This window comes from Heptranchias perlo, chromosome 19, assembly GCF_035084215.1.
Source record: "Heptranchias perlo isolate sHepPer1 chromosome 19, sHepPer1.hap1, whole genome shotgun sequence".
Classification (NCBI taxonomy): Eukaryota; Metazoa; Chordata; class Chondrichthyes; order Hexanchiformes; family Hexanchidae; genus Heptranchias; species Heptranchias perlo.
Genome location: NC_090343.1, coordinates 46,043,428 through 46,067,684, shown reverse-complemented (window position 1 = coordinate 46,067,684; position 24,257 = coordinate 46,043,428).

Here is a 24,257-nt window from a genome sequence, read left to right as displayed (position 1 = left end):
ATCATGACCCCCATCCAACCCCTCCCCCATCAACCAACCAGCCTCACAATCTCCTGGGAGAGGCAAAAAAAAGAGTAAAAAACTTTGGCCAATTTAGGAAAAAAAAATTGTGGGATGTTCCTCTGTGAACCCTGAGGGTGATCAAACAGGTTCCAGGAGCCCTCAGTGACTGGGAGACCCATCCTCCAATACCCCACCTACCTTTTATGTGTGGTTGTGTTGGCAGCATTAAGGAACCCGTCGAGCTGACTGCAAGAGGCGACTGTCTGTGTCACCTAGTCCTGAGCAGTTGCTTTCCACGGGTCCTTTCCCCTGACTCAACTGGAGCCACAACCCGGGATTTCCTGAAATAAAGACAGAAGAATGCTGGAAACACTCAGCAGGTTGGGCAGCGTCCTGTGGAGAGAGGACGGTGGGGTCAACATTTCAGGTCGACGACCTTCCGTCCTGGATTTTTTGATATGGGTTGCAGTTTATTCCCAAATGGTTAGAATCGGGGAGTTGGCCTCACCCTGAAGTGAAACATACCGTTTGAACACAATTGAAAAAAAAATCATTCTGGGGCTGTGGGCGTCACCTGGAAGGCTGGCATTTATTGCCCGTTCCCCCTAGTTGCCCCTTGAGAAGGTGGTGGTGGTGGGCCACCTTCTTGAACCGCTGCAGTTGGTGTGGTGAAGGTTCTCCTTCACCACATGGTCCACTGATCATCTTATTAGCACAGCCCCTGGTGCAGATTTGGACATGGGCAGGGCGCATACTAGTGGTGGGAGTGGAAAATTGCAGTATAGGTCACAGTTAAAGAGATGCGCTCAATTAAAGGGAAGTGTTAGAAAAGAGGGATAAAAACCCATCCTAACATTGGAAAGGCTCGGAAGGCATTTCAACCTATTGACAGGCCGAAGGGAGAGGGGCTGGCAAGGGAAGGGAAACCCAAGGTGCAGGCAAGTGACTGGCACTCATCCCCTTGTTTGTCAGATATAGAAGAGGAGGAGGTGGCTGCAAAGATCCCCTCTTTGCCATTCCAGGATGCCATCCCCATAAGGCAGCATTGCAGCATGACACGAAGAAGGTGGAGGCAGCAGCTTAACTGTACTATCACTTCCTGTGTTGGTCCTATGCTACAGGTATCCTGGCAGGACCTAGCACAGCTCTGCATCTGGCTCTGTGCTGACCCCTGACCTTGTGAAGGAAGCTCCCCACGGTCAATGCCAGGTAGGTAAAGCAGTATCATGCCGATATGGTGGGTGACCTCTTGGTGGGTGAGGCCAATCGGGGTAACTGGTTGGTGATCGCCCTGGTATGCCTTCTTCCATGTCGTACTCTAAAGTCGGTGCTTGTTGTCAAGGCTCACATGCAAAGAGTGCTCCTTGGGCAGGATTCAGGCTAGCTGGATCTGGAGTGCTGAACCCTATCAAAAGCCAGCCCTTCAGGAGGGGTGGGGAGAAAATTGGTGACGTCAGTTTCCAAACGCACGGTAACTCAGCGGTTTCTTAGTGTTTCTGTGAGTGTGAGCATGAAACCCCCTTTAGAGAATTTAAGCCAATTAGAGTTTGGCTGTGATAAGCACAGACATTGGTGATAACTGGAAGTGATCCTCTTGATCTCTATAACGTGCAACTCACCTGGTAACGCAGGTGTGCTGACCGGACACTAACGAGCTCCGGCCCAAACAAGAAAGGTGTGTTTCACAGGTATGAAGGTGTCCTTCATTGTCAGAGGTCATCACATTCCCCTCAGGAACCATGACTGGACAGAGGTCACAGGTCAAGTGAATGGCATTTCCAACAAGGGGTTAGATTTCCTCTGGTCAATATGTGTGAACTACATGGTAAAATAGCGGGGAGATTTCCTCTGATCTATTGCGTCTGCTTCCAGTAATATCGTACACGCTCATTTACCGTTTCACTGGAAATGGTGACAATAGAACATCTTCCTGCTGTGTTTTTGATGTCACCAACACACAGAGGGCAGAGGAAACCTTACACCAAACAAGCTGCAGGCAGCAGACGTGGGAGAGATTCCACAACAGGGGTACGGTAGTGTAGTGGTTACGTTACTCGACTAGTAATCCAGAGAACGTTAGTTTATATCCCACCATGGCTGGCTCTCTCTTTCCCTTACCAGCCCAAAGCATTGTTCCCAGCTTCTACCTCTTTTCATATCTTCTTCTTCCCCCTTCCCTCCACTTCATTCCCCCTTCCCTCTCTCCTTCATTAGCATTCATTCACTGTCCCTCTCCCCTTCATTGCCATCCATTCCTCATTCCCTCTCCCCTTCATGACCAATCATTCCCCTCTTCCCTCTCCCCTCCATTCCCCCTTCCCTCTCTCCTCCATTGCCATCCATTCCTCCTTCCCGCTCCCCTCCATTCCCCTTTCCCCTCCATTCCCCGTTCCCCTCCATTCCCCTTTCCCTCTCCTCTCCATTCCCCTTTCCCCTCCATTCCCCTTTCCCGCTCCCCTCCATTCCCCTTTCCCCTCCATTCCCCGTTCCCCTCCATTCCCCTTTCCCTCTCCTCTCCATTCCCCTTTCCCCTCCATTCCCCCTTCCCTCTCCCCTCCATTCCCCTTTCCCTCTCCCCTCCATTGCCATTCATTGCCCCCTTCCCTCTCCCATCAGCACTGCTCCTCCCTCTCCAGTTGCTAATGGAGGTGTTTCTGGCTGCTGTACGCTGTAGGTGGGAATTCTTTGCGAGAACAGGAGTTGCCCAACTGCAGTGTGCAGTGAGTCCGAGTCCTAATAGTTGCAACTCTGCTGGAAGAAGTATTAATCAGGAGATAGTCGGGGCATGTAATAAGGGAACAGCCATAATTATGGGGGATTTTAATTATCATATTAACTGGACAAATCAAATTGGGCAGAGCAGCCTTGAGGACGAGTTCATTGAGTGCATCAGGGATGGATTTCTTGAGCAGTATGTAACTGATCCTACAAGGGGGCAGGCAACCTTGGACCTGGTCCTGTGTAATGAGTCAGGATTAATTAATAATGTCCTAGTTAAGGATCCCCTTGGAACGAGCGACCACAACATGGTTGAATTCCATATCCAATTAGAGGGTGAGAAGGTTGATTCTCAAACAAGCGTACTGAGCTTGAATAAAGGAGACTATGATGGTATGAGAGCGGAATTGATTAAAGTGGACTGGGAAAATAGATTAAAGTGTAAGACGGTACATGAGCAGTGGTGTTCATTTAGGGAGTTATTTTACAACTTTCAAAATAAATATATTCCACTGAGGAAAAAAGGGTGTAAAAGAAATGACAGCCACCCGTGGCTAAGTAAAGAAATCAAGGATAGTATCCGACTAAAAACAAGGACATATAAGGTAGCCAAACTTAGTGGGAAGATAGAAGATTGGGAATTCTTCAAAAGACAGCAAAAAGTAACTAAAGGATTGATTAAGAAAGGGAAGTTAGATTATGAAAAGAAATTAGCAAAAAATATAAAAACAGATAGCAAGAGTTTCTATAGTTATATAAAAAGAAAAAGGGTGGCTAAGGCAAACATAGGTCCCTTAGAGGATGAGACCGGGAAATTAATGGTGGGAAACATGGAGATGGCAAAAATGCTGAACAAATATTTTGTTTCAGTCTTTACAGTAGAGGACACTAAGAATATCCCAACACTGGACAAACAGGGGACTCTCGGGGGGGAGGAGCTAAATACGATTAAAATCACTCAAGAGATGGTACTCAGTAAAATAATGGGACTCAAGGCGGATAAATCCCCTGGACCTGATGGCTTCCATCCTAGGGTCTTGAGGGAAGTGGCAGTAGGGATTGTGGATGCTTTGGTGATAGTTTTCCAAAATTCCCTGGACTCAGGAGAGGTCCCGGCAGATTGGAAAACTGCTAATGTAACACCGTTATTTAAAAAGGGTAGTAGGCAGAAGGCTGGAAATTATAGGCCAGTTAGCTTAACATCTGTGGTGGGTAAAATTTTGGAGTCTATTATTAAGGAGACAGTAACGGAACATTTAGATAAGCATAATTTAATAGGACAAAGTCAGCATGGCTTTATGAAGGGGAAGTCATGTCTGACAAATTTGCTTGAGTTCTTCGAGGATATAACGTATAGGGTGGATAAAGGGGAACCAGTGGACGTAGTGTATTTAGACTTCCAGAAGGCATTCGACAAGGTGCCACATAAAAGATTATTACTTAAGATAAAAAATCACGGGATTGGGGGTAATATTCTGGCATGGGTGGAGGATTGGTTATCAAACAGGAAGCAGAGAGTTGGGATAAATGGTTCATTTTCGGACTGGCAACCAGTAACCAGTGGTGTTCCACAGGGGTCGGTGCTGGGTCCCCAACTCTTTACAATCTATATTAACGATTTGGAGGAGGGGACCGAGTGCAACATATCAAAATTTGCAGATGATACAAAGATGGGAGGGAAAGTAGAGAGTGAGGAGGACATAAAAAACCTGCAAGGGGATATAGACAGGCTGGGTGAGTGGGCGGAGATTTGGCAGATGCAATATAATATTGGAAAATGTGAGGTTATGCACTTTGGCAGGAAAAATCAGAGAGCAAGTTATTTTCTTAATGGCGAGAGACTGGAAAGTACTGCAGTACAAAGGGATCTGGGGGTCCTAGTGCAAGAAAATCAAAAAGTTGGTATGCAGGTGCAGCAGGTGATCAAGAAAGCCAACGGAATGTTGGCTTTTATTGCTAGGGGGATAGAATATAAAAACAAGGAGGTATTGCTGCAGTTATATAAGGTATTGGTGAGACCGCACCTGGAATACTGCATACAGTTTTGGTCTCCATACTTAAGAAAAGACATACTTGCTCTCGAGGCAGTACAAAGAAGGTTCACTCGGTTAATCCCGGAGATGAGGGGGCGGACATATGAGGAGAGGTTGAGTAGATTGGGACTCTACTCATTGGAGTTCAGAAGAATGAGAGGCGATCTTATTGAAACATATAAGATTGTGAAGGGTCTTGATCGGGTGGATGCAGTAAGGATGTTCCCAAAGATGGGTGAAACTAGAACTAGGGGGCATAATCTTAGAATAAGGGGCTGCTCTTTCAAAACTGAGATGAGGAGAAACTTCTTCACTCAGAGGGTGGTAGGTCTGTGGAATTTGCTGCCCCAGGAAGCTGTGGAAGCTACATCATTAGATAAATTTAAAACAGAAATAGACAGTTTCCTAGAAGTAAAGGGAATTAGGGGTTATGGGGAGCGGGCAGGAAATTGGACATGAAGCTGAGTTCGGATCGGTCAATGCCCTGTGGGTGGCGGAGAGGGCCCAGGGGCTATGTGGCCGGGTCCTGCTCCGACTTCTTGTGTTCTTTAGATTTGTGGTTGGGATCAGATCAGCCATGATCTTATTGAATGGCGGAGCAGGCTCGAGGGGCCGATTGGCCTACTCCTGCTCCAATTTCTTATGTTCTTATGTTCTTATGTCACTTCAATTGGTGGCAGGACTGGAGTGGGAGCAGAGCGGAGAGGAGAGGGGCCCAGCCTGAGCTGATTTCTGTCAGCAGACACTGACATGTGGACTGGGACTGGGACCCCAAAACGCTGATGTCAGCACGAACCACTGGCGGTTGGATGTCTGTAAAGTTAATTGGTTGATGCTGTCAAGTTGCTGGTGCAGTGCAATGGGTAATTCGGTACAGCAGCTGAAGTTCTTTAGGGATCGTTAGTTTAATAAAGAATCATTTCTTCTAAATTATATTTTATTGCTGACAACAGGACTTCTGCAGATTGCTATGAGGAGGATACAAGATATGAATGCTGCAGACCTGAAGCACTTTCCCTTTTCTTACATTGTCCGAGATCAGCTGCTGATTTGTTTCAGGCCAGTGCTGTCGGAACCTTCACAGCAGGCTTGGCCCTGGCACTTTTTGGCTGAAACCAGCCTGCCCTGTCTCCTCTCCACTCTGCAATGGGGGAGAATATGTTCTGCGCTCACAGATGTGCGTCCTGCCAGATGTGTAGAGCAAGTTAAGGTTTAAAGCTGAATGTTATAAAGAAGGCTTGGATGAAACTAGAGAAAAAGGTGTTGAGCAGAAAGTTGGGGACACACAAGCTAAAGGGTCCTCCACCAGTGAAGCTCGGCTCTTGGAGCCTCTCACCTTCTGACTCGGGCAAGAGTGCTACTGCTGAGCCAAGTAGAACAGGAATCAGGGGACTTGACTGAAGGCATGGTCAAAGAGATAGGTTTGAGTAGGCTTTTGATGAGGTAATGAGGCAGAGGGGCTAGGGAGAGTGTTCCAGAAAGCAGGACTCTGCCATTGATAGAGGCGAAGGGGGAGCGCGAGATGCAAGGGGGAATCAAGGGATAGGGAGATCGGGTAGGAAAGTGGAGTTGAGGTTGAAGATCAGCCATGATTTTATTGAATGGTGGAGCAGGCTCGAGGGGCCGTATGGCCCACTCCTGCTCCTATTTCTTATGTTCTTATGCACAGGAGGCCTGTGTTCGAAGATTGAAGGACACATAGAGCTGGAGGAGGTTGCAGAGGTAGGTTGGGGCGAGGCCACGGAGGGATGCGTAAACAAGAACGAGGATAGTGAATGGTGGACAACTCAATCGTCCCCCATCACCCCCACTCCATTGTCCACTTGTGTGAGGTCATTCTCTCTTGGGACCGTCATTCATTGAATTCATTGCATTGAGTGATGGCGATCTAACAGAAGTTGGTTAGGATAGGGGTGATGGGCGAGTGGGACTTAATGTGAGACAGGTTGTGGGCGGCAGTGTTTTCTAGGGCAGAGTTCAGGAGGCTAATGCGGAGGGTGCATTGGAGGAGTGAAGCCTGGAGGTAACAAATTGTGGATCCATGAGAGGACTGAGTCACGGAGGGAGGCAGTGGAGAAGGATGAGGTGTTGAGGGAGTATAGTGCGCCCCAGTCACAGTTATAAAGGATGTCATATAAAACAGTGTTACACATAGAATGGCCCCATGGTAATTTGCAGCCAATCTCCCCTTCATCAGTGACCCTCTGCATAAGTGTTACTCCCTGTACCTTTAGGTCTCCACCCACTGCTCGCTCGACTGTGGGATGTTAGTTAGAAGAACCATAGAGCCATAGAAAAGATACAGCAAGAAGTGGGCCATTCGGCCCATCGTGTCAGCACCGGCTCGAAGAACCACCAGGTGCCCATTCTAATCCCACCTTCCAGCACCCGGTCCGTAGCCCTGCAGCTTACAGCACTTTAGGTGCAGGTCCAGGTACTTTTTAAAAGAGTTGAGGGTCCCTGCCTCTACCACCAATTCGGGCAGCGAATTCCATACACCCACCACCCTCTGGGTAAAAAAGATTTTCCTCATGTCCCCTCTAATCTTTCCGCCAATCAGCTTAAATCTATGTCCTCTAGTTCTTGAACTCTCCACTAGGGGAAACAGGTACTTCCTGTCTACTCTATCTGGGCCCCTCATAATTTTGTACACCTCAATCAAGTCACCCCTCAGCCTCCTCTGCTCCAAGGAAAACAACCCCAGCCTATCCAATCTCTCCTCGTAGCTGCAATTTTCAAGCCCTGGCAACATTCTTGTAAATCTTCTCTGCACTCCCTCCAGAGCAATTACGCCCTTCCTATAATGTGGTGACCAGAACTGTGCACAATACTCCAGCTGTGGCCTTACCAGCGTTTTATACAGTTCCATCATTACATCCCTGCTTTTGTATTCTATACCTCGGCTAATAACGGAGAGCATTCTGTGTGCCTTCTTCACAACCTTATCTACGTGTTCTGCCACCTTCAGGGACCTGTGCACATGCACTCCAAGGTCTCTCACTTCCTCTACCCCTCTCAATATATTCCCGTTTACTGTGTATTCCCTTTTACTGTTTGCCCTCCCTAAGTGCATTACCTCACACTTCTCCGGGTTGAACTCCATTTGTCACTTTTCCGCCCACTCCACCAACCCATTGACATTTTCTTGGAGTCCACAGCTATCCTTTTCACTGTCAACGACACGGCCAATTTTTGTGTTGTCTGCAAATTTGTCAATCATGTCCCCTACATTCAAGTCCAAATCATTAATATATACCACAAATAGCAAGGGACCCAACACTGAGCCCTGTGACACACCACTAGTTGTTCCCTCATCTCCTGCTGAACATTGATAAAAAGCAAGGGAATGCCATTAAGAAGTGGGGCAACTCAGCATCCATACAGCCAGTGAAAGGGTTATATTAAAATTAATAGGACCTAATGTTTGAATGAAACATGATGTGGAGATGCCGGTGATGGACTGGGGTTGACAATTGTAAACAATTTTACAACACCAAGTTATAGTCCAGCAATTTTATTTTAAATTCACAAGCTTTCGGAGGCTTCCTCCTTCCTCAGGTGAACGTTGTTGGAAATGAAATCCTCGAAATGAAATCGCATTTATAAATCACAGAACAATGCTTGGTGATTACAGACAGTTTTTTCAACTGCCCGTTGCCAAGGCAATCAGTGTGCAGACAGACAGGTGTTACCTGCAAGGTCTCCGAATATACAAATCACCAAAAAAAAAATAGAGAGGTAGAAACATAGAAAAGACAGCAACTGACCCGTTATATTAAAAACAGATAACATTTGTTCACTGGTGGGGTAACGTGTAGCGTGACATGAACCCAAGATCCCGGTTGAGGCCGTCCTCATGGGTGCGGAACTTGGCTATCAATTTCTGCTCGACGATTTTGCGTTGTCGTGTGTCTCGAAGGCCGCCTTGGAGTACGCTTACCCGAAGGTCGGTGGCTGAATGTCCTTGACTGCTGAAGTGTTCCCCGACTGGGAGGGAATCCTCCTGTCTGGCGATTGTTGCGCGGTGTCCGTTCATCCGTTGTCGCAGCGTTGTTGAAGGCTGCGCCATGTTCTCCGCAGCCTTCAACATGTCATCAATGACGACGAACACCTCGCTATGGCCATCCCCACACCTCCACTACTCGCCTTTAAACAGCCACCCAACCTCAAACAGACCATCGTTCGCAGCAAATTACCCAGCTTTCAAGAGAACAGCGTCCACGACACCACACAACCCTGCCACGGCAACCTCTGCAAGACATGCCAGATCATCGACACAGATACCGCCATCACACGAGAGGACACCACCCACCAGGTGCATGGTTCATACTCCTGTGACTCGGCCAACGTTGTCTACCTCATACGTTGCAGGAAAGGATGCCCCAGAGCATGGTACATTGGCGAGACCATGCAGAATTTAAAATAAAATTGCTGGACTATAACTTGGTGTTGTAAAATTGTTTACAATTGAATGAAACAAGCAGCCCTGTCAGTTGGCCCTTCTTCTCTATGAGTCAGTTGAAAGAACAGTTCCTGAGTTTTGTGACCAGACCTACAAATTCATCAGGCACTGGGCACCAGTGGACCAGAACTGGGAGTGTCCATTGCACATGGATTAAAAATAGGTGCAGTTACTGATCGAATTCAGTGATGTCATGAGCGACACCACTGCACGTGTGCAACGCCCAGCGATGATAGCCACTGCGTTGAGTGATGATGTCACTGTGCCAGTATCTGTACTCCCTACAAGTAAAAACAAAAAGAGAATGCAGGGGTTTCAAGTTCAGCCCGAGAAAGTTAGGAAGCTTTTGCTCCAAGCTAAGCCCAGAGCTGTCAAAGTATAGACGAATGTGCTGTGACCTTATCAAACCATCATGAGGGGACACAGCAGCTAAATTCATGCTCTCTGATCCTTCTTAGATTCAGCAATCATCAAAGGGAGTGACAGTACAAATTGTGTGTTACAGTGTGACGCACTGCTCCCTCACACGCTGTGGATTTGATTTAGAGCAGTCAAGCGATTTTTAAAAATTAATCGTGATTAATCTCGCAATCAAAAATTTTAAATCTCAGTTTCAATCGTATATTTAATTGATGGGTCTGCTGAAGGGGTCAGACATTACCATTAAACAATTAGGGCAGGAAAAAACATGAAGAAGAAAATAACAAAGATTGTAATTTGGGATACTCAAAATAAGCGCCAAGACTCTTGCCCCTATCACACTATGATATACAGTGACTGAGGTTACAGAGATCCCTTCACCTCCATCTTTTGCTATAAGCTGCAAAACAAGATAGCGACAGGCTGTCAGCAGCGAGGAACACGACTGTTCTGTGCCATGAATCATAATGTCTCTGATGTAAATTAAAATATAATAACAAGAGGGCTTGACAGGGTAGATGCTGAGAGGCTGTTTCCCCTGGCTGGAGAGTCTAGAACTAGGGGTCATAGTCTCAAGATAAGGAGTTGGCCATTTAGGACCGAAATGAGGAAAAATTTCTTCACTCAGAGGGTTGTGAATCTTTGGAATTCTCTACCCCAGAGGGCTGTGGATGCTCAGTCATTGAGTACATTCAAGACTGAGATCGATAGATTTTTGGACACTAAGGGAATCAAGGGATATGGGGATCAGGCAGGAAAGTGGAGTTGAGGTTGAAGATCAGCCATGATCTGATTGAATGGCAGAGCAGGCTCGAGGGGCCGAATGGCCCACTCCTGCTCCTATTTCTTATGTTCTTATAAGTTCTCTTTCAGCTCATTAACATTTAATCATTTATTTATTTGTAAATCAGGGCTGCCAATTCATTGCAGTTAACTTCTGCGATTAAAGCACATTAAAAAAAAAGAATCTCCAAAAAACAAAATGAACGCCTTAACCACAGAAGTTAACTGCAATTAATTGACAGCCCTACTCGAAAAGTGACCACTTTACATTGAGTTTCTGAATCCAGATATTTGATGTAAATTCCAAACAGTACGGGTCATAATACCGATCCCTGGGTCACTCCTCTCAGTACTTCACCCTTACTCTGATATAACTCCTCTGAGGAGTACTTGTTTTCTACCCTTCAGCTAACTTCTTATCCATTTCCAAGGTTTACGCTGAATCCCCACAGTTTTGAGTTTAACTAATAGTGTTTAGCTAATAGCTCTCCTGCCCGGCCTCCCACCTTGTACCCTCCGTAAACTTGAGCTCATCCAAAATTCTGCTGTCAGTATCCGAATTCGCACCAAGTCCCGTTCACCCATCTCCCCTGTGCTCGCTGACCTACATTGGCTCCCGGTCTGGCAATACCTTGATTTTAAAATTCTCATCCTTATTTTCAAATCCCTCCATGGCCTTGACCCTCCCTATCTCTGTAATCTCCTCCAGCCCTAAAGCCCTCCAAGGTCTCTGCGATTCTCCAATTCTGACCTCTTACACAACCCCAATTTTCATCTCCCCACCATTGGCGGCCGTGCCTTCAGCTGCTTCGGCCCTAAACTCTGGAATTCCCTCCCTATACCTCACCGCCTCTCTTCCTCTCTCTCTCCTCCTTTAAGATGCTCCTTAAAACCTATCTCTTTGACCAAGCTTTTGGTCACCTGTCCTAATATTTCCTTATGCAGTTCGTTGTCAAATTTTGTTTGATAACACTCCTGTGAAACACCTTGGGCTGTTTCACTACGTTAAAGTTGCTATATAAATGCAAGTTGTTGTTTTGTGTGGAACTTTTCTAAAGAGAGTGATTTTAATTCCAAATGACAGCATGATTTACTTCAAAACATTTTCGCAGCACGGGCCAAGGTTCCTGTGCATTCCTGACTTAAAATTATACTAATTTAAAAGTTTTTAACATTTTATCCTTTTAATCTAATACCAAAATACTAAGTTAATACTTTTCCGAATGCATCCTACTGTGAATACTTAAAATGAATGGCCTTTTATTGAATTTAAAACCTTACCAAAGCCTCTCATTGACTTTAAACAGCTGGTCATTGAATACTTAGGAAATCAATATACTGCTTTTTATGAAACAAAAGTTTAATGTTTAAGTTTGTAAATCACAGATCTCAAGGGGGTAGAAATAGGTAATCATTGGGCCCATTTTCCAGACAGAAAACTGGGGCAAAAATGAGCAGTTTCGTAGGGCCAAGCCCTGCACTCCAAAGATGCATGAAAAACATCTGCACCGCACTGGCCACGGACGATTTTCAGGTGTCCGGTGTGGCTGCCTAAAACAGGCGTGGGCCCCTTAGATAGTCTAATGGGGGGCCTAACACCTGATTTAGGTCCTCTCCGAGAATTGGGCTGCCTTAAGTGAAGCAGGCGTCCGGCTTATGTTTTTTGAGCGTTTATTTTAAGGGTTGATGTGGAGCCAAGCTCCCGGCAGCACACTCGAGTCAGGGATAGTTACTTAGATTCACAAAACAGGGCAGCATTAGTGCCCTGCCGTGCTAAATCATGCCTAGGGTATTGCCACTCATTGCACCATTTCACACATATCTCACTCATATAAAGCTTCCCTTTCCATTTCCTGAGCTGCATCTGCCTTTATTGGACAGTGTGTGCTCTCATTACAAAAATGCCTCTAAAATGACTGCCAGCTTGAGCTGCCCCCATATGTGGAGACTGCTCCATTTGTGAATCATTTGCACATTAACCTAAACTGTCGCACCATATTTGGCTCATCTTGCAATGGTAACAGGCTGCTTACATTACTATGGCTTCCAATATGTGGGCTTATTATCCATTACTGCCCTTTTATCCTTCCCTTTACCTATTAATATTACCTCACCTCAGTGGCTTTCTGAACGTCATTGAGCATGAGGGAGAGAAGAGTAAGTCTAAGACTGGTGTTTTAAACTTAAATAAGGGCAATTATGAGGGCATGAAGACAGAGCTGGCTAAAGTGAACTGGGAAATTAGGTTAAGGGATATGTCAGTAGAGATGCAGTGGCAGACATTTAATGAGATATTTCATAACACTCAGCAAAGATACATTCCAGTGAGAAAGAAAGACTCTAGGGGAAGGACGTACCATCTGTGGCCAACTAAGGAAGTTAAAGATAGTATCAAATTGAAAGAAAAAGCATACAATTCCGCGAAGATTAGTGGCAGGTCAGAAGATTGGACAGAATATAAAAAACAGCAAGAATGACTGAAAGAATAATAAGGAGGGAGAAATTAGAGTATGAGAGAAAGCTAGCTAGAAATATAAAAACAGATAGTAAGAGTTTCTATAGGTATTTAAAAAGGAAAAGAGTAAGTAAAGTGAGCGTTGGTCCTCTAGAGAGAGAGTCTGGGGAATTAATAATGGAGAATAAGGACATGGCGGATGAAGTGAACAGATATTTTGCATCTGTCTTCACTGTAGAGGATATAAATAACATGCCAGAAATAATTGTGAATCAAAAGGTGAAAGGGAGGGAGGAACTTAAAACATTTACAATCACCAGGGAAAGGGTTCTGAAAAAAATACTGGAACTAAAAGCTGACAAGTCCCCAGGTCCTGACAGACTTCATCCTCGGGTCTTAAAAGAAGTGGCTGCAGAGATAGGTATTGGTATTAATTTTCATTGATATTAATTTTCCAAAATTCCCTAGATTCTGGAAGGTCCCATCAGATTGGAAAATAGCGAATGTAACTCCTCTATTCAAGAAAGGAGGGAGACAGAAAGCAGGAAACTACAGGCCAGTTAGCTTAACATCTGTCATAGGGAAAATGCTAGAATCTATTATTAAGGAGGTTATAGCAGGGCATTTAGAAAATCTCTATGCAATCAGGCAGAGTCGACACGGCTTTGTGAAAGGGAAATCGTGTTTGACTAATTTATTAGAGTTCTTTGAGGAAGTAACAAGCAACGTGGATAAAGGGGATCCTGTGGATGTGGTGTACTTGGATTTCCAGGAGGCTTTTGACAAGGTGCCACATCAAAGGCTACGACACAAAATAAGATCTCATGGTGTAGGGGGTAAGATATTAGCATTGATAAAGGATTGGTTAGCTAACAGGAAACAGAGATTAGGCAAAAATTGGTCATTTTCAGGTTGGCAAGATGGAGTGCCACATGGATCAGTGCTGGGGCCTCAACTATTTACAATCTATATCAATGACTTGGATGAAGGGACCGAATGTATTGTTGCTAAATTTGCTAATGACACAAAGGTAGGTAGGAAAGTAAGTTGTGAAGAGGATATAAGGAGTCTGCAAAGGGATATAGATAGGTTAAGTGAGTGGGCAAAAATTTGGCAGATGGAGTATAATGTGGGAAAATGTGAACTTGTCCACTTTGGCAGGAGGAATAGAAAAGCAGTATATTATTTAAATGGAGAGAGATTGCAGAACTCTGAGGTACAGAGGGATCTGGGTGTCCTAGTACATGAATCACAAAAAGTTAGTATGCAGGTACAGCAAGTGATCAGCAAGGCAAATGGAATGTTGTCATTTATTGCAAGGGGAATGGAATATAAAAGTAGAGATGTTTTGCTACAGTTGTACAGGGCATTGATAAGATCATGGCTGATCTGATTGTGACCTCAATCCTACTTTCCCGTCTACCTACTATAACCTTTGACTCCCTTCTTAATCAGGAATCTGTCTAACTCAGCCTTAAAAATATTCAATGTCCCTGCCTCCACCACTCTCTGGGGAAGGGAGTTCCACAGACTCACGACCCTCTGACAGAAAAGATTTCTCCTCATCTCCGTCTTAAATTGGTGAGACCACATCGAGAATACTGTGTGCAGTTTTGGTCTCCTTATTTAAGAAAGGGCATAATTGCTTTGGAGGCGGTTCAGAGAAGGTTCACTCGACTGATTCCTGGGATGAGGGGGTTATCTTATGAGGAAAGGTTGGACAAGTTGGGCCTGTATACACTGGAGTTTAGAAGAATGAGAGGTGATGTTACTGAAACATATAAGATCCTGAGGGACTGGAAGGGGTAGATGCTGAGGGGATGTTTCCCCTTGTGGGAGAGACTAGAACTAGGGGCCACAGTTTAACTATAAGGGGTCTCCCATTTAAGACGGAGATGAGGAGAAATTTTTTCTCTGAGGGTCGTGAGTCTGTGGAACTCCCTTCCCCAGAGAGTGGTGGAGGCAGGGACATTGAATATTTTTAAGGCTGAGTTGGACAGATTCCTGATTAACAAGGGAGTCAAAGGTTAGAGTATGTAGATGGGAAAGTAGGGTTGAGATCACAATCAGATCAGCCATGATCTTATCAAATGGCAGAGCAGGCTCGAGAGGCCGAATGGCCTTCTCCTGCTCTTAATTCGTATGTTCGTATGTACGTATGTTCATCCTGTGTCTGAAGGGGGTTGGAGACTGTCGGATTTAGCGTTTTCAACAATTTGGCCCAGAAGGGATGTTAGGTATATGTTATAATATGTATTCAGGATCCTGAGGTTTCATTCCTAAAGGTCCAGCACCTTTTGTTTTTCCACTGGAACAAAGCGGGGATTGGCCACAGTTTTGCAGTGAAGTCAAATTTTATTTTTAGTGCGTGGAATTATAGGAGTTTAGCGGTTGGCATTCTGTAATTCTGTTCTTTTTTCCCCATGAAAACCACACAATAATGGCTTTGAGGATAATCAGTCTCAGTCCTACTCATTACTTGCCCATATAGCTTTGTGTCATCAAGTAATCTGATAATAGTACCAAAGATAAAGTACTAAAAAATAAAGAGGAGTTACTTAAAAGATTGGCAGTACTCAAAGTAGAAAAGTCACCCGGTCCAGATGGGATATATCCTCGGTTACTGAGGGAAGTAAGGAAATTGCAGAGGCTCTGGCCACAGTCTTCCAATCCTCCTTAGATATGGGGACCATGCCGGAGGACTGGAGAATTGCAAATGTTACACCCCTATTCAAGAAAGGGGAGACGGATAAACCTGGCAATTACAGGCTGGTCAGTCTAACGTCAGTGGTGGGGAAACTTTTAGAGTCAATAATCCGGCCAAATTTAATTGGCACTTGGAAAAGTAGGGGCTAATAAATGAAAGTCAGCACGGATTTGTAAAAGGAAAATCGTGTTTAACTAACTTGATTGAGTTCTTTGATGAAGTAACGGAGAGGGTTGATGAGGGTAGTGAGGTTGATGTTGTGAATATGGACTTTCAAAAGACATTTGATAAAGTACCACACGATAGACCTGTTTGCAAAATTAAAACCCACGGGATTAAAGGGACAGTGGCAGCGTAAAATTGGCTAGGGGACAGAAAGCAGAGAGTAGTGGCGAACAGTTGTTTTTCATATTGGAGGGAAGTTTACAGTGATGTTCCCTAGGGATCAGTATTAGGACCACTGCTCTTTTTGATATATATTAGTGACCTGGACTTGGGTATAGAGGTATAATTTCAAAGTTTGCAGATGACAAGAAACTCAGAAATGTAGTAAACAATGTAGAGGATAGTAACAGACTTCAGGAGGACATAGACAGACTGGTGAAATGGGCAGACACATGGCAGATGAAATTTAACTCAGAGACGTGTGAAGTGATGCATTTTGGTAGGAAGAATGAGGAGAGGCAATATCAACTAAATGGTACAATTTTAAAGGGGGTGCAGGAACAGAGAGACCTGGGGGTGCACATACACAAATCTTTGAAGGTGGCAGGACAAATTGAGAAGGTTTTATTAATAGAGGCGTAGAGTACAAAAGCAAGGAAGTTATGCTAAACATTTATAAAATACTGGTTAGGCCTCAGCTGGATTATTGTGTTCAATTCTGGGCACTGCACTTTAGGAAAGAAGTGAAGGCCTTAGAGAGGGTGCAGAAGAGATTTACTAGAATTATACCAGAGATGAGGGACTTCAGTTAAGTGGAGAGACTGGAGAAGCTGGGATTGTTCTCCTTCGAACAGAGAAGGTTAAGGGGAGATTTGATAGAGGTGTTTAAAATCATGAACGGTTTTAACAAAGTAAATAATGAAAAACTGTTTCCAGTGGCAGAAGGATCGGTAACCAAAGGACGCAGATTTAAGGTGATCGACAAAAGAGCCAGAGGCGACAGGAGGAACTATATTTTTACGCAGCCTATTGTGATGATCTGGAATGCACTGCGTGAAAGGGCGGTGGGAGCAGATTCAATAGTAACTTTCAAAAGGGAATTGGATAAACACTCGAAGGGAAAAAATTTACAGGGCTATGGGGAAAGAGCAGGGGAATGGGACTAATTGGGTAGCTCTTTCAAAGAGCCGGCACAGGCACAATGGGCCAAATGGCCTCCTCCTGTGTTGTACCAACTATGATACTACAGACACTCTGTTCCATTTCATTCAGAAAGATTGGACACCCACTCGGCCTGGAACAATCAAAAAAGCAAAGCTCTAGGCAATGGTGCTAATAAAAAAAGTACACTGATGATTTATCTGAATGGATGAGTCAGGTTGTTGGAAATGAATAAAAACAGAAAATGCTAGAGAAGCTCAGCAAGTCAGGCAACATCCGTGAAGAGAGAAACAGAGTTAACATTTCAGGTCGAAGACCTTTCGTCAGAACTGGAAGATGTTAAGAGAGTTAAAGTTTTTGAGCAAGTACAGAGCGAGGGATAGAGGGAAGGGAGAGGAGGGAGGGAGGGGAGGAAAGAACAAAAGGGAAGGTCTGTGATAGGGTGGAGGGCACGAGTGTAAGATTCTCAAAATTCACAGATCCCCCAAAAACTCGGAGAAAAACCCTAAAGAAAAGAACTATGGACTCTATTCTAACCATTTCAGGGTGATGAAATATTGGGCCTAACAGAGGGTGATTCAAGGTCAAAAACCAAGATTTGGTATTTTAAAAAAGGCATGTTTGTGCTTGTAAAGGAAAAAAAGGCTGCAACAGGAGTTGGGATCAACCTCTGTAATAGACGGTTTGAGTATTGGAGTTAATCAAACTGTCTGGGGAACTGTGTGACCTCACTCAGCCCCTATCAGACATTTACATTCAGACAATAGACCCACGGAAGAGCAGTCCCCACCCAAATTACAGGACCCATCCAAAACATGCATAAAACAAATCCAATCAGCCCACTCCATAGAAATCTCAGGCCCAGTCAGGAAACTCGAAACCTGAGCACAATGACTACAATCAAGCAACAGCTCAACAACTCATGAAACCATCCTGAAACCACTTCACACATTTGATAAACAAGTTACTCTTAACGAGCCAGCCAAAATCTCACAATAAACCGGGTCAGATTTGGCGCGCAGATAAGGAGGCTTCAATTAGTATAATTGAAGGCTCATTTTCTCAAGAAGTTCAGTTTTCAGCCAGGAGCTCGACAGCTCGGGAGACAACAGTTCAACAAGGCGAGGGGGCAACAGAAAGAAATTCTACAGAGAAGGTCAGCAGCTCCAGAAGCAGGCCGACACACAAGAAGAAACCAGAGCAACAGCCCCGGTGACCATCGGACACCTCGCGGCAACAAGGGCCTTACGAAACAACCAGCCGAATATTACCACCAACCAACCGGGTAATATTGAGCCACTGCGACCAAAGAAAACCAACTCTGGAGAAAACCGAAGATCCGCAAAGTTTCCACTCTACAATCTATTCCTGACTTACCCCTGGGTGAGTTTCTACTCAAAACACTTTAAATCCTATCCCTTTACGAAGAAAAGTGGGTACTCACCCGATAGATCCAAGACGCACCCTACCGCATCAGCAGACTCGCGAAGGCTGACCAGCTACGCAGCTGAAGTCCTCTTATCGCATCCAGGGTACGGCAAACACCAACCAACACATACAGCGAACCCCGAAATCACGAACCAGCTCAACTGTCAAGGATTCGTTTGGTGAGCATTATCTCTGGTCCTTTAGAGCCCAACTTAGCTAGTACAGGATTGGGAGGGGTGAGGTATCTTTCTACTGTAATTTCCCTCGTGTGTACTGAAGTGTTCCCCATTTTATTAGAGTGTTAAGATTGTTGTGTTGTATTTTCTCTCTTGAATAAAGATCAAAGTTTCTTGCACCAAAACCAGTTGTTTGCTGCACTTTGTCACAACCCCCAAATAAATCCAAGGTCTAGAACCCAGGGAGTGGGAGCGATTCAAACCGCTCAGAAGTCAGAGGTGAAGCTGACACACACCACCACTGCCTACACGAGTGATTAAATGACAAAAGGGATGATAGTGCAAGGCAAGGAGGGTGGTAATGGGACAGGTAAAGAAATAAAAAATTGGTCAGGAGTAGCTGTAAATGGCAGCAGCAGAACCATTACCAGCACTAGCTGACCAAAAAATGGGAGCAGTGGTGATGATCTGAAGTTATTGAAATCAATGTTGAGTCTGGAAGGTTGTAAAGTGCCTAAATGAAAGATGAGGTGCTGTTCCTTGAGCCTCCGTTGAGCTTCACTGGAACAGTGTAAGAGGCCGAGGACAGAGAGGTCAGAGTGGGAGTGGGACAGGGAATTAAAGTGGCAAGTGACCGGCAGGTCAGGGTCACACTTGCTGAACACCTCTGCTCTGTCCGCAAGCGTGACCCTGAACCTGACATTTAACAGTTCCTACTGATATCCACATATGATATGTTAGAAGGGCTCCCTTTTCACTCAGAGCGACAGGGGACTCAGCCGGACAGGCCATGTAGGTGACATTGATCGGGACGTTTCTGGTCCAAAGTGGTAGGTTTGATTGGCAGCTCAAGCGGGCAATCCCCGGACAGGGAGAGCTCGGGGAGGGTCAGGCGTCCAGTTAAAACAAAGGAAGTTAGAAACAAGCAAGCTGCATGGACAATCTGAGACTGCATGGTAAAGTCAAAATCTCTCTCCTTAAGGTTAGTCATGACCAGTTTCAGAGAAATTACGGGTCAGAAATTTAGCCCACAACAGGGACAGTGTGGCATCCTTTGTTATTTTCTTTTATGTTAAGCACTACAAAATAAGTTGAAATTCACTGCAATCATTACTCTGTTCATTCACATGTTAGATGAAAAATAAATTAGATTGTTGATTTATAATTGGACTCATCTCACGAAAGTGTTCATCAGTTTACTGTTCAGAAGAAAGGAGAAAACACAAGATGGGCACATGTGATATAATCACATCCAGTTTACATCACAAGGAGTTTCATTGTTACTGTCCCTGGGCCATGCTAGCTATTGCATGTCTGAATCTTGGGTAGTAAAGTTAAGCTCCTGATCATAAGAGACATGGGATCTCTTTACGGGAATGGTGATGCTGAATTTAAGAGAATATCTAGTGCAGACCCGAAATTTATAACAGGGACACAGTGCTTGCTCTGGTGGCTACATCCTGCTACTTCCATTTTAGCCCTTGTATAAAGTTAGTTACATTGGGTTTAGAATTTCAGCCTGGCGCTTGGGTGAAATTGGCGATGCGGATTAGCCACCCGTTATAGAAACCGCCTGATCTTCATCTCCATTAATTTTATTGGATGGTTTTTATAACAGGGGGCCTATCCGCAATGCTGGTTTTACGCAGGGCGGAAAGTTGCAAATCTACCCCAATGTTATTCCTGTTCAGGTTTTACCTGAAAACTCTATGCTTTACTGAGGTTTTTTATACAATAAAATAATCATTTACCTTCAACTGTTCACCTAAGAATGGCTTCCATGAATTCTGGTGTGTCAACATGGGGTTGAATATATTTGCAACCCATGATCATCATACAATTACCATCCCTTAATATACAATTAGTGCATGCAATAGATCTAATGAATCCCTCAGTACTCACATCTCTTCTACTCAACCCACACTGAACGAGCAATGGTGGGTTCATCACATATCTTGACTTGAGCACTTGATCCAGGCTGACACTCCAGTGCAGTACTGAGGGAGTGCTGCACTGTTGGAGGTGCCGTCTTTCGGATGAGATGTTAAACCGAGGCCCAGTTTACTCTCTCAGGTGAATGTAAAAGATCCCATGGTGCTAATCAAAGAAGAACAGAGAAGTTCTCCCCAATTCTGGCCAATATTTATCCCTCAACCAACATCATTAAAACAGATTATCTGGTCATTATCTCATTGCTGTTTGTGGGATCTTGCTGTGCACAAATTGGTTGCCACGTTTCCCACATTACAACAGTGACTACACTTCAAAAGTTCATAATTGGCTGTAAAGCGCTTTGGATCGTCCTGAGTTCATGAAAGGTGCTATATAAATGCAAATCTTTTCTCTTACCTTTTCTTTTACCTGAGTTAGGGAGGGGAAGAACAGAGGGGTTCCTGCTCATAATCCCGTAACTCTCTGTTGGTGAGTACGTGTGTGTGTGTGTGTGTGTGTGTATGTGGACTATCGGTGAGGGGAGGGTCAGGTTCAGCTCTGCTGCTCCCCACGGCCGAATAGCCTGCCACTGCTCATCTGACGACCCTGACACGTGAAGAATGGTCCCTTGGCCGCGAAGTAGTGGAGGGAAGCTGGTGCCTGTAAGAATTGCACGAATGGGACATATTTCATTCACTGGCGCCTTCATCCCGCCATTAATCAGCACCAGAGAACACCACGTAATCCCGGTATCTGTCATAACCGCTCGGCACAACACACATCGCCTCTTCTGCCAGCTTCTGTGCAGCCTACGGATTGCCCAGCTGCAGCTATTCCCAGCCTCCCCCTGCCAGACACAGCACCTTGTTATATGGTATCTCGTTGCAAAGAAATTAGACAAAAAAGTATTGATCAGTGGAGGACATGAGAGGACTGATGCGCCTGTAACCTTCCCATGTCTTGCCTCTCACTCTGCCCTGTTGCTGATGCAGCAGTAATAGGATTCTGCAAGTGGAGGGCGGGGGTGAGGTCATACTGCTGAGAGTGGAATGGATACACTGCAGTCAGCTGGACTCTTCTCTCATTCATACTTCTCCATACTCTTTGTCTAACTTGGCTTTGAAGGTTATTTTTCTTGTGGTTAAAGTTACACAATCCCCCGTGAATCAACCAGCCTGGCTTTATTTAACTTAAGAAAAGATAGCAGCTGTTGCAACATGTCCTTTTTCTTTCATCAGAAAGTTCATCTTGTTTTTCATCCTCTTTTTTAATTACTCTTACTCTCCTGAATAGAGAAGTCACAAAGCCACATTCATCCCATGTGTAGGGTTACATGAAGGGGCAAGTCATCGGGGAGTGGCCACAGCCATATTGGCCCTCTGCGAGGCTTGACTGATGGATTAAAAAAAATGTTTAGAGGGGATCTACATGGAGCTTACTCTTTCCATCGCCTCCATCTCTGTTATCCATTTCTGTTCAGGTGTCAGCTGTGGCTCAGTGGTAGCACTCTTACCTCTAAGTTTAGAAGGTTGTGAGTTCAAATCCTAATGCCAAGGGCTTGAGCACAAAATCTAGGCTAACACTTCAGTGCAGTACTGTGTGGGTGCTGCCTTTTGGATGAGATGTTAACGAGGCCCTGCCTGTCCTCTCGGGTGGACAAAGAAGATTCCCATGGCACTATTCGAAGAAGAGCACGGCCGTTCTCCCTGGTGACCTGGCCAATATTTGCCCCTCAAACAATATCACTAAAAAACAGATTATCTGGTCATTATCTCACTGTGGGATCTTGCTGTGCGCAAATTGGCTGCCGCATTTCCTACATTACAACAGTGACTACACTTCAAAAGTACTTCATTGGCTGTAAAGTGCTTTGGGATGTCCTGAGGTTGTGAAAGGCACTGTATAAATGTAAGTCCTCTCTCTTTTTTCTTTTTTCTGTTCCACACTCCATGTTCTGCATCCTTCAGCGTGGTATGAATATTGCAACGACATCTGATGGAAGTTATACATGGATGGAAGCAATTAATGGTAATTGGACACTTCAGCACAGAAAGGCTCAGGGCTGAATTGATATCCTCCTTCCACGTGTGGAACATGAGGGGCACTGAAAGGGGGGTTGGGGGTCACTCAAATTACTGCCAGTATTCCTGGGATCCCACCTAACTGACAGCCAGTCCGTGCTCCACTAAACTAATGGATAAAGAAAGAAAGACTCAGAAATTATCAGATAATCTGTTTTAGTGATGTTGGTTGAGGGATAATTATTGACCAGGGCACCAGGGAGAACTCCTCTGCCCTTCTTCGAAATAGTGCCATGGGACCTTTTACATCCATCTGAGAGGGCCGATGGGGCCTTGGTTTAATGCCTCATTCGAAAGACAACGCCTTCGACAATGCAGCACTCCCTCGGGACTGCACTGAAATGTCAGCTTGCATTAGATGCTCAAGTCTCTGCAGTGGGGCTTGAACCCATGACCTTCTGCCTCAGAGGCAAGAGTGCGACCATCTTGTCAGAGTAGGAATGACAGGATAGCTAAGATGAATACGTGGCTTGAGAGATGGTGCAAGCTGGAGGGATTCAAATTCCTGGGCCATTGGAACCGGTTCTGGGGGAGGTGGGACCAGTACAAATTGGACGGTCTGCATCTGGGCAGGACTGGAACCAATGTCCTAGGGGGAGTGTTTGCCAGTGCTGTTGGGGAGGGTTTAAACTAATGTGGCAGGGGGATGGGAACCGATGCAGGAAGTCAGTGGGAAATAAAGTGGTGACAGAAACAAAAGGCAGTAAGGGAGAGTGTACAGAACATGACCGGACAGATGGTCTGAGAAAGCAGGGCAAAGACCAAGGGAAGTCTAGATTAAACTGCATTTATTTCAATGCAAGAAGTCTGATGGGCAAGGCAGATGAACTCAGGGCATGGATGGGTACATGGGACTGGGATGTTATAGCTATTACTGAAACATGGCTAAGGGAGGGGCAGGACTGGCAGCTCAATGTTCCAGGGTACAGATGCTATAGGAAAGATAGAGCAGGAGGTAAGAGAGGAGGGGGAGTTGCGTTCTTGATTAGGGAGAACATCACGGCAGTAGTGAGAGGGGATATATCCGAGGGTTCGCCCACTGAGTCCATATGGGTAGAACTGAAAAATAAGAAGGGAGAGATCACTTTGATAGGATTGTACTACAGACCCCCAAATAGTCAACGGGAAATTGAGGAGCAAATATGTAAGGAGATTACAGACAGCTGCAAGAAAAATAGGGTGGTAATAGTAGGGGACTTTAACTTTCCCAACATTGACTGGGACAGCCATAGCATTAGGGGCTTGGATGGAGAGAAATTTGTTGAGTGTATTCAGGAGGAATTTCTCATTCAGTATGTGGATGGCCCGACTAGAGAGGGGGCAAAACTTGACCTCCTCTTGGGAAATAAGGAAGGGCAGGTGACAGAAGTGTTAGTGAGGGATCACTTTGGGACCAGTGATCATAATTCCATTAGTTTTAAGATAGCTATGGAGAAGGATAGGTCTGGCCCAAAAGTTAAAATTCTAAATTGGGGAAAGGCCAATTTTGATGGTATTAGACAGGAACTTTCAGAAGTTGATTGGGAGAGTCTGTTGGCAGGCAAAGGGACGTCTGGTAAGTGGGAGGCTTTCAAAAGTGTGTTAACCAGGGTTCAGGGTAAGCACATTCCTTATAAAGTGAAGGGCAAGGCTGGTAGAAGTAGGGAACCTTGGATGACTCGGGAGATTGAGGCACTAGTCAAAAATAAGAAGGAGGCATATGACATGCATAGGCAGCTGGGATCAAGTGGATC